The sequence below is a fragment of the Uranotaenia lowii genome, chromosome 3 (genome assembly GCF_029784155.1).
Source record: "Uranotaenia lowii strain MFRU-FL chromosome 3, ASM2978415v1, whole genome shotgun sequence".
NCBI lineage: Eukaryota > Metazoa > Arthropoda > Insecta > Diptera > Culicidae > Uranotaenia > Uranotaenia lowii.
Genome location: NC_073693.1, coordinates 352,570,730 through 352,588,844, shown reverse-complemented (window position 1 = coordinate 352,588,844; position 18,115 = coordinate 352,570,730). Strand labels below are relative to the sequence as shown.

Genomic DNA, 18,115 nt, shown 5'->3' with positions numbered 1-18,115 from the left:
AAAATGACAAAAATGACAAAAATGACAAAAATGACAAAAATGACAAAAACGACAAAAATGACAAAAATGACAAAAATGACAAAAATGACAAAAATGACAAAAATGACAAAAATGACAAAAATGACAAAAATGACAAAAATGACAAAAATGACAAAAATGACAAAAATGACAAAAATGACAAAAATGACAAAAAATGACAAAAATGACAAAAATGACAAAAATGACAAAAATGACAAAAATGACAAAAATGACAAAAATGACAAAAATGACAAAAATGACAAAAATGACAAAAATGACAAAAATGACAAAAATGACAAAAATGACAAAAATGACAAAAATGACAAAAATGACAAAAATGACAAAAATGACAAAAATGACAAAAATGACAAAAATGACAAAAATGACAAAAATGACAAAAATGACAAAAATGACAAAAATGACAAAAATGACAAAAATGACAAAAATGACAAAAATGACAAAAATGACAAAAATGACAAAAATGACAAAAATGACAAAAATGACAAAAATGACAAAAATGACAAAAATGACAAAAATGACAAAAATGACAAAAATGACAAAAATGACAAAAATGACAAAAATGACAAAAATGACAAAAATGACAAAAATGACAAAAATGACAAAAATGACAAAAATGACAAAAATGACAAAAATGACAAAAATGACAAAAATGACAAAAATGACAAAAATGACAAAAATGACAAAAATGACAAAAATGACAAAAATGACAAAAATGACAAAAATGACAAAAATGACAAAAATGACAAAAATGACAAAAATGACAAAAATGACAAAAATGACAAAAATGACAAAAATGACAAAAATGACAAAAATGACAAAAATGACAAAAATGACAAAAATGACAAAAATGACAAAAATGACAAAAATGACAAAAATGACAAAAATGACAAAAATGACAAAAATGACAAAAATGACAAAAATGACAAAAATGACAAAAATGACAAAAATGACAAAAATGACAAAAATGACAAAAATGACAAAAATGACAAAAATGACAAAAATGACAAAAATGACAAAAATGACAAAAATGACAAAAATGACAAAAATGACAAAAATGACAAAAATGACAAAAATGACAAAAATGACAAAAATGACAAAAATGACAAAAATGACAAAAATGACAAAAATGACAAAAATGACAAAAATGACAAAAATGACAAAAATGACAAAAATGACAAAAATGACAAAAATGACAAAAATGACAAAAATGACAAAAATGACAAAAATGACAAAAATGACAAAAATGACAAAAATGACAAAAATGACAAAAATGACAAAAATGACAAAAATGACAAAAATGACAAAAATGACAAAAATGACAAAAATGACAAAAATGACAAAAATGACAAAAATGACAAAAATGACAAAAATGACAAAAATGACAAAAATGACAAAAATGACAAAAATGACAAAAATGACAAAAATGACAAAAATGACAAAAATGACAAAAATGACAAAAATGACAAAAATGACAAAAATGACAAAAATGACAAAAATGACAAAAATGACAAAAATGACAAAAATGACAAAAATGACAAAAATGACAAAAATGACAAAAATGACAAAAATGACAAAAATGACAAAAATGACAAAAATGACAAAAATGACAAAAATGAGAAAAATGAGAAAAATGAGAAAAATGAGAAAAATGACGAAAAATGACAAAAATGACAAAAATGACAAAAATGACAAAAATGACAAAAATGACAAAAATGACAAAAATGACAAAAATGACAAAAATGACAAAAATGACAAAAATGACAAAAATGACAAAAATGACAAAAATGACAAAAATGACAAAAATGACAAAAATGACAAAAATGACAAAAATGACAAAAATGACAAAAATGACAAAAATGACAAAAATGACAAAAATGACAAAAATGACAAAAATGACAAAAATGACAAAAATGACAAAAATGACAAAAATGACAAAAATGACAAAAATGACAAAAATGACAAAAATGACAAAAATGACAAAAATGACAAAAATGACAAAAATGACAAAAATGACAAAAATGACAAAAATGACAAAAATGACAAAAATGACAAAAATGACAAAAATGACAAAAATGACAAAAATGACAAAAATGACAAAAATGACAAAAATGACAAAAATGACAAAAATGACAAAAATGACAAAAATGACAAAAATGACAAGAATGACAAAAATGACAAAAATGACAAAAATGACAAAAATGACAAAAATGACAAAAATGACAAAAATGACAAAAATGACAAAAATGACAAAAATGACAAAAATGACAAAAATGACAAAAATGACAAAAATGACAAAAATGACAAAAATGACAAAAATGACAAAAATGACAAAAATGACAAAAATGACAAAAATGACAAAAATGACAAAAATGACACAAAAATGACACAAAAATGACACAAAAATGACACAAAAATGACACAAAAATGACACAAAAATGACACAAAAATGACACAAAAATGACACAAAAATGACACAAAAATGACACAAAAATGACACAAAAATGACACAAAAATGACACAAAAATGACACAAAAATGACACAAAAATGACACAATAATGACACAAAAATGACACAAAAATGACACAAAAATGACACAAAAATTACACAAAAATGACAAAAATGACACAAGAATGACACAAAAATGACACAAAAATGACACAAAAATGACACAAAAATGACACAAAAATGACACACAAATGACACAAAAATGACACAAAAATGACACAAAAATGACAAAAATGACAAAAATGACACAAAAATGACACAAAAGTGACACAAAAATGACACAAAAATGACACAAAAATGACACAAAAATGACACAAAAATGACACAAAAATGACACAAAAATTACACAAAAATGACACAAAAATGACACAAAAATGACAAAAATGACACAAAAATGACACAAAAATGACACAAAAATGACACAAAAATGACACAAAAATGACACAAAAATGACACAAAAATGACACAAAAATGACACAAAAATGACACAAAAATGACAAAAAAATGACACAAAAATGACACAAAAATGACACAAAAATTACACAAAAATGACACAAAAATTACATTAAAATGACCCAAAAATGACACAAAATGACACAAAAATGACACAAAGTGACACAAAAAGGACACAGAAATGAGACAAAAATGACACAAAAATGACACAAAAGTGGCACAAAAATGACACAATAACGGCAGAATAACAACACAAAAATGAGACAAAAATGACACAAAAATGAGTTAAAAATGACACAAAAATGACACAAAAACGACACAAAAGTGAGACAAAAATTACACAAAATAATACAAAAATGACCCAAAAATGTTAAAAATGACACAAAATGACAAAAAATGACACAAAAAAATAAAAATTATTTAAAACAACTTAAAAAAATTCTCAGAAAAGCTGCATAATGTTAATAGGATGACTAAGTCGAATCCAAATGTTTTCTTCTTTACGGAAAAATTCTCGGAAATCAGTACTCAATAACAGCAGCAGCCTTTCTGTATCAAATATAAACGCAAATACGGAAGTATTCATCCATCAAGGTTTTGGCATTTTTCGATTAGGTACCTCCCTTCGGAGAACCCCCTCAGTTCTTAGATGGATGCACGGGTTTCAGGAGCTGAAAAGGGGGCTCAGGGAAATATTTTTTCTTCTTCGTTCTGCTCTCAAAATTGCCCACCCGAAGTGCTCACCGCTTTATTGCCCGGAGTTTTCCACACGTTTCGCCGCACATTTTCTCAACCAACCATGTAAACCGCAATACCTGACGCGTGTGGTGGGAAAGTTTACACAAACACACACCGTCACATTTTACGAGGGAAAACGGGAAGGATTTTTCGTGGATCGTGGAAGTGTGTCGAAGGCTTCGACTTCTTCCACAGTACTCAGTTTGAGTCCTAGCCTTGCAAGGAAAACCAGAAGCTGTGCGGGGCTGCGGAGAAAAAAAAATCACACAACTGCCTTTGAACTTTTGACCTCGACTCCACCTGAGCCTGAACCGAGAGAAGCTGAAATTGCTGAGGGCTGGGTGTGGGTGGGTGTGAAAATAATACGGCCCAAAATCAGTCGGAAAACAATCTTTCCGGGAAAATGTTGCAATTTCGTATAAGACGAAAACAACCTCGGCCAAAGTTTACTGATGGGCCACCTAACAAGCTGAAATAAGTGAGAAACATAACTGAGCGAGATTTCTGCGCGGAGTGGGAGGCCGGAAACTTTCTTATTTGTGGGTTTGTTTGACGTACCTTTCAAATTGAGAAAAAAAACTAAGGGAGCCAGAAATGTTGATTCTGTTTTGATATTGACTGTCGAATAAATTTTCTTCTAAAAAATTACTTAAAATGATTTTTTTTTGGTAAAATGTCTCTCAGTCTAACGAATCAATCAATTCATCCGGAAAGTAAGACAAGCAGCTAATCGCATTTAGTTGGAAACCACATCGCAGCTTTTTTTTTTTCTACTTCTGTCTTCCATTTCAAATCGAACACTTACTGGGTAAATGCAATTACCCGTCCGTTAATTGAATGAACTGGAACAATGATGGGGACCACCATCTAGCCATTCATTCGGTTGGTTCCGGCGGTTAAGTTTCGATTCCCATTCGTTCTGAAGCATTAAGGTAAAGAAAACAAAACGAGATGACCGACCAATGAATGGTTACATTTTTTGTTTGAATTAGATTCAACTTTCATTCTTCAACTAATGGGTGGATTTGCTTTGTTTGATTTTCTCAAAACGGGTAAAAATTGTTCCTTTTTAATAACTCGATGGAACTTCAGTAAACTTTAGCACAACAACTTTTCAAAACAATCTGTACTTTCGAGAAAACACCCTAATCTATCAATCTATCGATAATTAAGATTTACTCTCTGGAGCCACCTAAGAGGAATTTGTGTTTAATAGAAAAAGTATGGTAATTTCATTCAACAATCTGGTTATTGATTAAATTAGATTTACTCTCTGGAGCCACCTTGATGTGTAAATTTGTCTTTGGTGTGACTTTTTCTATGAAGAAAGTAAATTTACTCTTTTACTCTGCTGAGTAATATAGAAAGATAGTTCATTAAAAACGTTGTGTTTTTTTTGTCAAATTATATTTAAAAAAACATCAGAACTATTGTTGAACACTGAATGAGACTCGGAGAAAAAATTGAGGCAATATTTTTAACTCAAAGTTGTGTCAATCATTCTTATCGTTTGTATAGCTAATCACATGTGCCAAAAACTGAAAATTTTGGCTTTTAAATATGATGGAATCGAATTTCTTCCAAAAAGTGTTCTCTTATCATTGACAGGAAAGTCGATTTGAAATTGGCACTCTAGGAAGGGCAACGCCTTTCAATGGTTTCTTTAAATAAGTATTTGAGTTAGATAATTTTTTTTTTCACATTTGTTTAGAAAATCACCGATGGACGAATTAACAGTCGCTATTAATAAATTTCTCAGCAATCACTACTTCATCGTCTCTTGGAAATGGATTCAGGAAAACTAAATTGGAAAAAATAATCGAAAGTTAATCAAGCTTCCTTCCTATGATATTCGAATGCTTGGAGGGTAAAGTGATTATAAGTAATCACACCAAAGGAATTGTTATGCGGGCTTAGGTTGATAAAGAGTCACCAAAAAATATATAATAATCAGTCATTAGAATGTATGATCTACATTTTTGTCTGAATTTTGGGGGAATTATCATTTGAGTGTTTCCAAGGTTTTTTCTTGACTAGATTAAAGTCGTTTTTGTTACCAGTTATATGACATTTGAGACTTTATATCAACGATGCAGTTGACGGACAGATATTGAAAAACTTATCCGGTACAACTGTGTTCGAGGGGTCGAACTCGCGGACATCGGCTCATGAGGCAACTGACTTGCCAACTGAGCTATATCACAAGCCCAATATCCAAAAATATGATTTTGCATTCATCTTTTGAACTTCTTTATTAGTTTTGAATATCTAATTCGTGAAAGTGATAAAATTGGGTATGTTCATATTAAAAAAATGCTTAGAAACATAATTTTCATTATTTTCGACAAGATTTCTCATATATTCATAGAAATGTTTTTACAGTTGGATTAAAAATGACCTTTTACTCCAATATATTTTTTCGATTCTTTTTGGGTCACCAAGCATCAGTGAAAGATTCAAGATGATTAGGTTGATTCCTGAGTTAGTGCAAAGCGTTTCAACTTCGTATGGAAATTTGTATGAAAGAAGCAATGTTTGCACATTAAATCATCCAGATATTTCAATTAAGCTTGAAATGAAATTGGTTTTGATTTTTGGTTTTGACTATTCTTAAGCTTCAGTTTTTGGTAACATGAAAAGTAGCTAAGCATTTCATGAAAAAAGTTATAGCCATTTCAAAATAAAAAATCTAAATCCAATGAATAGTGATTAAAAATTTCAGACTTTGGTTGCTAGAGCTTTTAATAACTTCATGAATTGTTTATTAAATTATTTGATGCTATGCCAAGCAGGTTTTTTTTTAGATTTTTTCATTTCATCCTACGGTTACACAGCTTTCAAATTACCAGTCAAAAAGGCTTCAATTAAAAAAAAATATTTTTGAAAACAAACATTTTTTTTTAACATCGATAATTTTCATACAAATTTAAAATTCGTTGTGCTAATTCAGGACTGAATGGATCGCTTCCAAAATTTTTATGGCTATATCTGGCAACAAAAACAACCGAAAAAAGTTATGGGAGGTGTAAAAATTTAAGAATTAGAAATTTACACACAAAGCTTGCAGCGGTCTAATGTACAGTTTACAGAAAGTCGTATTTTTTTTATCAAAAGACACAGTTTTGTTTCCAATCTTACTAAGGGTCGCACGGATGATGGAATCTGAAAAAAAAACTAATGAAGCTAAAAAATCATGAGATGAAGAGTGACACACTTTTACACTTCGCACGAAAGTTTTTGCAGTAGGTATCTATATATATAAAAAGCAATTATCTGTATGTTTGTTTGTTTGTTTGTTTGTTTGTCCTCTATAGACTCAGCCGTCTTAAGAGCTAGAGGTCTGAAATTTGGCATGGATATTCATTAGGTCCTGGAAGGATGAAAAATGTTTTAAGATTTTTGGATGACCCCTTCTGAAAGGGGTCGTCCATACAAGACAAATATTGTTTTCGTGATATTGACGTTATTTTTCGTCTGATTGTGTTGAAAATTTGCACATGAGAGTTTTGAGAGACGAGCAATCGATTGCAGTTATCAAATTTTGGGTCAGGGGTCGGCCAAAGGGGTCGTCCATATTCACTGATTAATGTTTTTGCGATATTGGCGTTATTATACACCGGATTGTGATGAAAATTTGCACATGAGTGTTTTGAGAGTCGAGCAATCGATTACAGTTATCAAATTTAGGGTCAGGGGTCGGCAAAAGGGGTCGTCCATATTCACTGATTAATGTTTTTGTAATATTGGCTTTATTTTTCATTGGATTGTGATGAAAATTTGCACATGAGTGTTTTGAGGGACGAGCAATCGATTTCAAGTTTTGAATTGTGGATCAGAAGTCGGCTGAAGGAGTCGTCCATACCCAACTTTAATGTCTTTGCGATTTTAACGTTATTCTACATAGGAGTTTTGAGGGACGCTCTTTTGCTTTCAGGTTTCAAATCTTGACTCAGGGGTCGGCAAAAGGGGTTATTATCTGTTCACTGTTTTTACGATATTCTCTTGGTTGAGCATAGAATTGTAATGAAAATTGACACATGGGAGTTTAACAGAAAAGATAATTGATTTCAGGTGTCAAGTTTTGAATCGTGGTCAAAAAAAGGCCGTCCATGTCAGCTACTCACTGTTTTTGCGATATTGTCGTGATCATGCATCGGATTGAGATAAAAATGTTCAGATGAGGGTTATAAACTATGAGCAATTGACTCCAGGTAGCATGTTCCGTGTCAAGGGTCGGCGAAAAGGGCGTCTATATTCACTGTTCACTGTTTTCAAGTTCCTGACGTTATTTTACACATAATTTGAAAAGAAAAATGGCACAAGGGAGTTTTGAGGAACGTAAAATTGGTTTCAATTATCGAATTTCGGGCCATGGGACAGAAAAAGAGGGTTTCATTGAAAGTTCAGAGTTTTGTGCAAAAATTTTGTTGGAGGCAATTAATTTATACCAATTTAAGTGTGAAGGTCAAGCAAAAGAGTCGTGCACATAAACAAATAGTACATGTTTCTGCCATAATGTCTAGATTTTGCAACCGATCGAGAAAACACTCTCACATAAATTTTAATTTGAATCCAAGTAATAGTAATAGTAGCGACTTTATACACTGTTGAATTTTTTCCCCAAAATTGTCGAAAGAATGTTTCGAATTCTTTTTCTAAACTCATTTTGACGTACCAATGATTTGAAGCGAAACGAAGTTCGTACGGGATCAGCTAGAACTACATATAGACCCTTTTAATTTGGGGACTCGTTGAACTTTTGCCAATCGTTGAAACAAAAACTAAGATAAATTCGGGCAGTCTTTCTTGCTGAGGAATTAAAAATAGTGTGTTAGTTGAGACTGAATAAATTAGAAGACTATCCAGGCGCTGGTTTTTTTTCATTAAAGATGCTTCGGAAAAGTTGAAGCTTGTTTAATGAATATGGTTGTCAGAATTTTTCCCGCACGAACTCGGGCGGGGCAAATCCTGGAAATTTTAGCTTCAAACCTGGAATAGTCCGGTCATTTGATTTCAAAATTTTCTTCCCAAAATTCGGGTAAATTTGGGCAAAACCAAGGAGTCTTCCAACCAAATTTAAAAAAAATCGTTTGATATAATTGTTTCAACGAAACATATTAGGAGATAAAAATCGTTATTAAGGTTTCCAAAAAAAAAAAAAAAAACAGTTCTTGATTATTTTGATAAAACTTGCAAAACTAATTATTTTTGGACTCAAAAATAAAAAAAATATCATGACTCGATTTATTTTTTTTATTTGATTGCTATATAAAATTAATAAATTCGGGCAAAATCCGGGCTTTTATCAATGTAAACTGGGAATCCGGGCCGGACCGAACTTTTTCTAAATTTTGTATCAAATATCCAGGCAAACCAGTAAAACCGAAAAAACAGTAAAAAACACGAAGCCGCCGATTTGAGAGTCTAGAATAGCATTTATAACACGTGAAATTTCCTCAGAAATTCACATCTGCCGCTGAATTTAACCAGAGCCATCTGAGCAAAGTGATATTTGACCTTATTTGCCCAGTATTGTGGTTTTTATTTTATATGTCCTTCCAATGTAAAATTTTATGTCATTGAAATTTCATAGAATGATCTGAAAGGTTTTATAAACTTTTTTTAAATGCCTATTCACTGGTGAAAGGATAAAAAGACGCGATCTATTTTGCCTCCCTTTACCCCTATGAAGAAGATGTGATTTTAGAAAATAAATCCTTTTGGACTCAATTGGAAGTCGGTCGATTCTTACTAACGAATATCAATTTCATGCTTAAAAAGGGACTCAACCATACACAAAGCTTCAAATCGTTCGTCTAGTTCATTGAATGTATCTTTTCAAAAATTATTTTATTTTGAATATCTTTTTCATGAAAGTGGGATTATTGGTGATGAATGTAACCTCTGTAGCATTTCATCAATCTTCAAGAAATATTCATTTCACATGTCACATTGAAATCTTTCCCAACAATTTTCCGGCTCAAAAACTGTTTTGATCGAATAAAGTTTCACGAAGTTATGACTGTTTATTTTTCTGAATAATAAGAGCCAAATGAAGCTTCCCTTAAATGTCTAGCTCGACGGCAGATTTGAATTTCTGAGAAAATAGCACATGATAAGTTATATTCCGGGTCTTCCAACCTTCGATTTAGAGTTTTTTTTTTGGAGTTAGGGTCCAAGCTTCCCAACTGTAGAATTTTTTGGCAAGGGGTTTGCTATTGAAATGAAATAGGTACAGCTTTTTAAGATTTTTCGTCTTTAAAAATGAGAAACAGGGTTTTTAAAACAATCTTTAGATTTTTTGCATTAAATGTTGAGTAAATGGTCGGGATAAAGGATTTCAAAATAAATCTGATGAAAAAATAGTCCTTCAAAACCATAGCAGTTTAAGTGATTTTGACACTTTTCAGACATTACAAGTTGCCCGTCTAGATTTGTTTTTTTTTGTTGTAGTTATGAGTTAAAAAATCTCAAACATAAATTTTAATTTATGAAGATAGTAAAAATATATTTATAGAAATACAAAGTGTTTTTAAATAAAGGTTCAATTGTTGAACATCATTTTTGTATGCAATCGAATTTCTGGGGTTCAAGTTAGGTTTGGTTTTTGATTCACATGAAATGTAAACAAGAAGATCCAAAAAATATTTCAAAAAAAAAAAAAAATCAGTTTTCAAACTTTCAGTATATCTCTGGTGCTTTTTGAATGAAAGTTTTCATTTCCCGCACAATTTAAAAGACCTTGCGCTTATTCAAGATTCAATTCATTGCTTCCAATCATTTTATTGCTATTTCAGCAGTAAAACAACCAAACAAATGTTTGGAGGTATACATATTAATAAATTTGAAATTTCCATAGAAATCTTACAGAGGACTTTTGTACAACAATGGGGCAGGAACAGATTGAGCGGACCAATTGTTGCACGATCCGATATTTTTTCTGGTTTGGTACGGATCGTATTTTTTTTCCAAAACCATAGTGTTAAAATTGTCCAACAATCGTTTCGTATAGAAACCCGATTCGAAAAGTGTTTTGCTCTGACGTAAAACCTTATTTACCGTAGAAGGGATCTTAAGGTTTTGTTTTACAATTAGCACACAAATTGAGCGAAAAAAACAAGAAAAATTAGAACTGTCGTTGGATACATATTTTACAGCAGAAAAAATCGTAAAAACCTTTCATTCATCAGTTATCATTCCAATTTACATGATTCAGTTTTATTTTTCAGGAAAAGCAAATCACCCTATTATGATCTCAATATGGTATTCGTGATGAAAATCGGTCCATTTTTTTGCAGATGGAGCTTAAACTGTAAATCGTTTTTTGCAGAAGTTTGCTAAAATCACTTTTAGATGCTAATTACACGTATTGAATGCTATAAAAATAGTAATTACGTGAAATTTCTCAATAACACTAGTTTACAGCATTTTTGAACTCAGTACACTAAAGGTCATTTCCAATGTAAAATCGGGCGCTGAATCCGAAAATGAAATTCAAAAAAATCTCAGTAGAACCGTTTTTGAGTTATGCTTCAAATATGAAATTTCTTGTACTTCAAGAGTCAAGGCCGCAAATTTTGTTCAACACGCAATGAGTACTTTTTACGCATTGCGTTTTATACGAGAATTTTCGACCAAAATACAATCTTTGAGCCGCAATAACTTTTCTGTTTCAAATCCAATCGAGTTACAGTCTTCGGGTGAAATGTTTGTCTCAACTTAGGCTTTAAGAAAATTAACCATAAAAAACAATCGGCTAGTGATGAAAAAAGTTATTGATGAAAAACCAATATTGTTCGTTCCTTCCGGGCAAAATAACTCAAAATTGTATTCACGAGACTTTAGCAACCCCTCCCTATGGTCAGATCTTCCAGAAACTTAGCATGTGACCTTCTGGAAAGCTAATAAATAGTTTTGACTTGGAGCGAGTGAGATTTATCATGTTTCATTCTTCCTATACCATGATAAGTGTACTGCGGTTCGTTAAATTATTAAAAACTCCAAAAATTTCAGTTATGGTAAAGTAGCCATAACTTCTTCAATTTTCAACCGATTTTGATAAATAACCACTTGAAATCTTTGTTTTGAATTTACATTTAAGCACAAAAGAAAATCAGATTTTTTAAATGCTACCATCGAGTCTAAAATTTTCGTTGAAACAAAATTTTCTCTAAAAAAAATGCGTTTTTTTATAATTTTTTTTCTCATAAAGTCACTAATATCAGCAATACTGTTGGTCAAACGCAAAAACAGTGTTCAAATGATTGATAGAAGACTTATTCACTTTCAATATGCAAAAAAGCGATTTTAAATTACTGTTATGCCGTCCGAGATATTTTAATCTAAGTATAAGAACTTTTTTTAATTTTTTCGAAATTTCATATTCGGAACATAACTCAAAAACGGTTCTACTGAGATTTTTTTGAATTTCATTTTCGGATTCAGCGCTCGATTTTACATTAAAAATGTTGGTCAGTTAATCAAGTTCACGATTTTTTTTAAAATTTTGTAAACTAGTGTAATCTAACGAAATATCATCAAAAATAGCAAAAAAAACATTTGAAAGAGTTTTGGTAAAAATTTTGTATGGAGCCGCTCTGTTATTTTCTGAGCGGAGCAATAGAGGTTCCGCTTAAATAAAACTGTTTACACTCGCTTGTAGGTTCTAACTACTGATAAAAATTTGACTGTTATCTTCTTCTGTTGATTCTCAGAGCTGTGCAGTAACATTTAATCACAAAAGTCACAGTTGCAGCACGACTACAAGTTATTTTCGAACGTCTCATTTAAAGAATTGAGTGTATTTCAAAAAATTTGCACAACATTAATTTGCCTCATTGCTCTTTAAATGACTCTTTTTTTATTTTTCAATTACAGAAAAAATTAGCAATACCTTGAAAACAGCTTAATTTTTGCAAATTTTCAAGACCGAATATCTGATAAGTGATTTTCTAAAGCATTTGCAATTTGATATGGGACACCTTTTAGATTATGGGATTTCTCCAGTTAAAAAAATACCCAGATTTGCCAGACTCGTTAGAAGAATAGCCGGGTTGAACTGATTTACAGTCATAATTCTGACCTAGTTTGTCAATTCACGACACAATTTTTCTGATTTCTAACTTTTCATCAATTTAAAATTCCACTTTTCCATCCCACTCTTCCTTTCGGTGACGTTTTTACTTCAACGGTGGTTTCCCCTCACTAACCGGGAGGAAGGAAAAGAAAATTAAATTTTTCTCTCACCTAGGCAGGACCCAACCCACAGCCATATGTATGTAGCAAAGCAACCGACCACCCAATCGTCCGGTCCAAAGTGTTGTAGTTTCCATGGGATTTTCCCCGGTTCGCGGGATCCAAAGTTGGTTGGTCCGTTTCTAGGGACCAACCGACCGATCTCTGCTTGGTAAGAGGTATATCCTGGCACCATAGGATCACGTTTCCGGGCGAGGAAATTCAATTAGCGACGACGACGACGAAGACCAGTCAGTCAGTGGGAAGCTTGGCAATTTGGATGCAAAAATATCTCCGGTGGTACAAAGTTGCAACTCGCGCGCGCTTTCCGGGCAGCAGCCATTATTGTTTTCGCCACCCCCATCTCTCCCGATTTTGATGCATCCCCCACCATTTAGGGGGAAGGGGAAACGGAAGTATGGAACGAGACATTGGGAAGTAAGGGGGGATGACTCAAAGTTTCCACTTTGCATTTGGAGGTGGCTTTTATCTAGATTAATTGAATGACTGAATTTGTGTTTGTTGCGCTCCGAGCTCGAGCTGTTTGTGTCGCGTGTAGCAAAAAATATCGCTTCACTAATTTGTTTTTAATTCTGTTTCGTATGTTTTCTCTCTCGTTTTTTTTTACAGAGCTTAATTCGAGATCCCTTCTGTGGCCAACCAAATTGAAGGTAAGTAACCGAATTTGTTCTGGGGGTTTTATGTTGATTGAGTATATCATGAATTTTCGACACTTCAAAGAATGAAAGGTTTTATAATTGACCACCATGCAGTATTGGTTTCGACTGATTCAAAATTGATTGTATTAAGTTGTGTTGATAAAATTTGTTCGATTCCATCAAAACCTTTCTATGAGGTAATTTTTTTTGCATACAGCCGTTAAACTCACCTGTTCAATTCAAATATTTCATACGAATTAACGACCTTTGATGGGTTCAAAAATAATTTTCGATCCAAACTTGGATCGAAAGCTTTCAATCAGTCTGATTGGTTTGGCCCCAGGCAAAGTTCTCTACTAACCTTCGACTGTTGGCAGGTTTTCGGTATCGTCTCAATCTATCAGTTTCTTTTTCTGGAAACAAAAAAAGCGTGGGAGGACAAGATAAATCCTAGCCAAAGATTTTCGCCCTAACACCGACGACGACGACGTTGTCAGTCGACATATTGACTGATGCCGAAGCTACTTGAAGATTAGAATCTTCCTCAGAAAGTGAAGCTTTCCCTCGCCCTGTGTCGGTGACATTTGAATCGGAATCAATCCGGACGATCCGGGAAGCCAAAACGCTTTCGCTGCTGTGGCAGTTAATCGGGCCACGGATTGTTTTTGGCAGCTTTCTGATTGATTTTCTGGGAGCTGGGAAAATTCATTTGATTACAGCCGATCGCACGATAACGAATGTATTTTTTTCGTCTTTGTCTGGCTTTCGCCATTGCTAAGATTGCCGACATAGGATAAATTGGAATATGGGCATCATTTACACCTTTCTTGTATAGTTTGTCTTGTGCTGTGGATGGATCATCAGCAATTGAAAGCGATATGGGATCATTATTCTTCGTTACAGACTCAAATATCCTGTTGCTTTCAATCGATGTTAGGGTGTGTTTGTACCTGTAAGTTTTTTTTTCATATATTTCATCTGATTAAATTTTTGAGATTTTTTTTAAAACAAGGCTGGAAAAATATAAAATACTTCTTTTGTCTTTTCCAATTTTTGTTCAAATTTGTCCATACAAGGCTTTGTAACTAATTGTGTAGATTTTTTTTATTAAGGAAAATTTCTAATAACAATAACAAACAGTGAAACGAGAAGCTAAAGCGAATTTTTACTGAACCCAATTCATAAACAGCAAAAGTTTTAATACACTTGCATCACAAGGCATGATTTTTTTTATTGGAATACTAAGTGAAAAAATAATTAAAATTGAAACTAGGTGTTGAACAATTTGAACATATTAAAATTAAAATGTTACTGGTTTTTCCTTATATGTTAATCAAATGTAAAAAAATATAATTATTCACGAAACAAAATAAGTAACTAACAAATAAAAGCTCTTGGAAGAGGTAAACATGATAAGTTATCGAATTGAGAATTTACTTTTGAATGGCTAATAGCAGGGTGAATTAGACTTGCCAGATACTTTCGAAAAAGCGGTAAACAACCGAAAAGCGGGACATTTTACCAATCAAACCACAATATCTCAGGATATCTTCCTGACATAACATTAAAGTTTTGCTGAAGAATTTTTAAAAAATAAAACAAACATATCTGCTCGATCAAAAGTTACGAGAAGTACAACATTTCAAGCTTGATCCAAAAAATACGATTTATATTGGAATTTGGAGGAATATTATTTGAAAATCATGTTTCAGACCAAAAACTTTCCAACTGATTTCAATCATTTCTTTAAACATGAGATTCTGCTTTTCAAACTCGAAACAATCATTCAGTATTTTTTTCCTTTTAGTTCTATTTTTTGACAGAAATTTATTGGTTGATTTGTGGGTGTTGAGATGTTGATCTATCAAACCGTCTGAAATTCTATTAAAATCGTATTTCTCAGTTCAAGCCCAAAATATTATATATATTTTGTATGTATGTATGTATGTATAAGGTTGCCAGAATTTTTTCCACTCCCATCCGGGTCTAGCAAATCCGGGCATCGATTTCAATTTTTCAAATCCAAAAACCGGGCAAAAACCGGGCAAAATTTAGGTGTTATTATATATAAAAACAAAGAAAAAATGCAAAAAAAATGAAATTAATATTTCATTAATGTAATTGTTTCAAAAATTTTTTGGAACACTTAAATATTTAAAAGTTTATAAAAGTAAATCAGCGAAATTATTTGAAACAACCGTTGAAAATTTCCATACCGTTGATCGATTTTGCTGAAACTTACTCAAAAACTTTGATATTTTTTTGGTTTCTTTGTGATAATTGTGAAAAAATCCGGGCAATATCCGGACTTTTTTCACGATATCCGGGCAACCGGGCCGGACCGGACTTTCTCGAAATTCTGCATCAAATATCCGGGCAAACCCGGATAAAACCGGGCAATCTGGCAAGCTTATGTATGTATGTATGGATTTGATGATTTTGGCCTAGAGTGTTATACTCTATATAACCACTGCACGAGTATATATATTTTGATTCAACCGGTAGAGCTTTTCAAAAACTTATCCCTTGTTAGATTTACCTGTATTTTTCATCCATCATTCTCATCCTCAGGTAAAAAATAACTTAAATTGTCGTTACATAATAATGTGATAGTTGATCTAAATTAAAAAGAAAATTTGAAAACATCATCAGAGTAAAAAGTTGAAGTTTCAGTGCACGCATTTGATTTCCAATGAATTATAGAAGACAAATTTATTAAATTTCTAAAGGATGTCGATTTGTTTAAACTGATATAAAATTGTAATAGGTTAGGAAAGATTAAAAACATGAATAATGTAATATTTTTTTAAATTGTGATAATAAAACAGAGACGCGAAAGACCTAGCTAAATAGGTTAAATGCGTCTATGAAACTTGAAAAAAAAAATTTAACTGTATTGCATACCTCCAGCCAAAATTATTTTTTAATCTTAAATATTCAATAAGAATTCCATCTATGTATACTTGAGGCTCTGGTGTCGAAAATGTCGTAGTTGGGAGGAATTGTAAAAAGAGGAACTGATTTTTTTGAATAATTTTTCATAGCAATTTTTGGTAATCTACCAGGTGGGATATAAGCATATAAAATAAAATGGTTAAAACCTTCAAACATTCGAAACAAAATAACTTTCATCTTTTTATACAGTGTAAATATAGAGTGCCCCAAATGACTCGACATTTGAAAAAGTTATACGCTGTAGGCTTAAATTGATCCTAGATATAGTACAAGGTCTCATGCCAAATTTGGGCCAGATCGGATCACGGGAAGAAGTCGCTCAACGAGCCTAAATTTTGTATTGTATTTTTGAGACATTTTGTTCGGGAGGAACATTTCATTTATAACTATGGTTCGGCCGATTTCTTTGAAAACAGTTTTTCTTAAAGCCTAAACTATGACTTATCTTTCATCCGAAGACTGCATTTCGATTCGAGTATATAACCCTGAAAAAAGTTACCCAATTTTTTGAAGTCTAATAACTTTTTTATTTTAACTCGAATCGAAACGCAGTCTTCGGATGAAATATTTATCATAGTTTAGGCTTTAAGAAAACTTGTTTTCAAAATAAATCGGCCGAAGGGAACCAAAGTTATCAATGAAAAACTGGATTTTCATGTTCCTCCCGAACAAAATGTCTCAAAAACCCATACAAAAGCTAGGCTCGTTGAGCGACTTCTTCCCGTGATCCGATCTGGCCCAAATTTGACATGAGACCTTGTACTATGCCTAGGATCAATTTAAGCCTGCAATGTATAACATTTCACAAGCTTGAAATTTGCCCATATAAATTTGGGTCTATTGTACACGTACGGTAAAAATAAATTCATTTGTCCTGTTTTGTCTTATCCAGAATTTAACTCTATCTTTAAACTTAAATTCGAGCAAATTAAATATGTAGTGTAAAATTTCATGTGATTCTTTTAGATTTTGTAATTTGCATCGGCTGAAGAGCTCAAAGAACATTTAACTGAACTTGAATAATAATAGAATTCTTAGATTAACACGAGTTGTCTAATTTTGATATATAAACATTAGAGAAAAGCTACTAATTTTGAGAAAAGTTCCAAAAAACAACACATTTGAGTGATTTTAAATTGAAATTGAATTTAAATTGAAACTGATTTCAATTTCTACCAATGAATTCAGTAAAATTTTGAAATAGTTTTCTTTAAAAGAAAGCGGGACGGTGAGACATTTCACAAAAAGCAGAACATGTCCCGATTTTGTGGGACGGATAGCAACCCTAGGTTCAATGCTTTTAATAATTAAAAAAAAACAGGTTGAACATATAAACTTAAAATCTGAGAATGAGAATAGAATGGTTAGACCGATAAATGGCATCCCAAACTATGTTGCCACAAATAAATTTGTGTAGATTTCTTTGATTCCAAATAGTTTATAACTTTTTCATTTAAATCATACGAAACCTTATCATCTTCAACTGCAGCATCATGCAACACTTTTCAAATTCAATGGCTTCTAAAAACTT

The 18,115-nt window shown here is 31.9% G+C and overlaps 1 protein-coding gene across 8 annotated transcripts in view; it reads left to right on the top strand.

Moving 5' to 3' along the window:
* Positions 1–18,115, top strand: part of LOC129754674 (high affinity cGMP-specific 3',5'-cyclic phosphodiesterase 9A) — a 711,945-nt gene that overhangs the window by 304,677 nt on the left and 389,153 nt on the right. For 7 of the 8 annotated variants that reach the window (XM_055750864.1, XM_055750865.1, XM_055750871.1 and 4 more), the window contains exon 3: positions 13,601–13,641. The exons of the other annotated variant lie outside the window; for it this stretch is intronic. The gene's annotated coding sequence lies outside the window, so the exon portion shown is untranslated. The remainder of the gene's footprint in view (positions 1–13,600; positions 13,642–18,115) is intronic. 8 annotated transcript variants of the gene reach the window in all.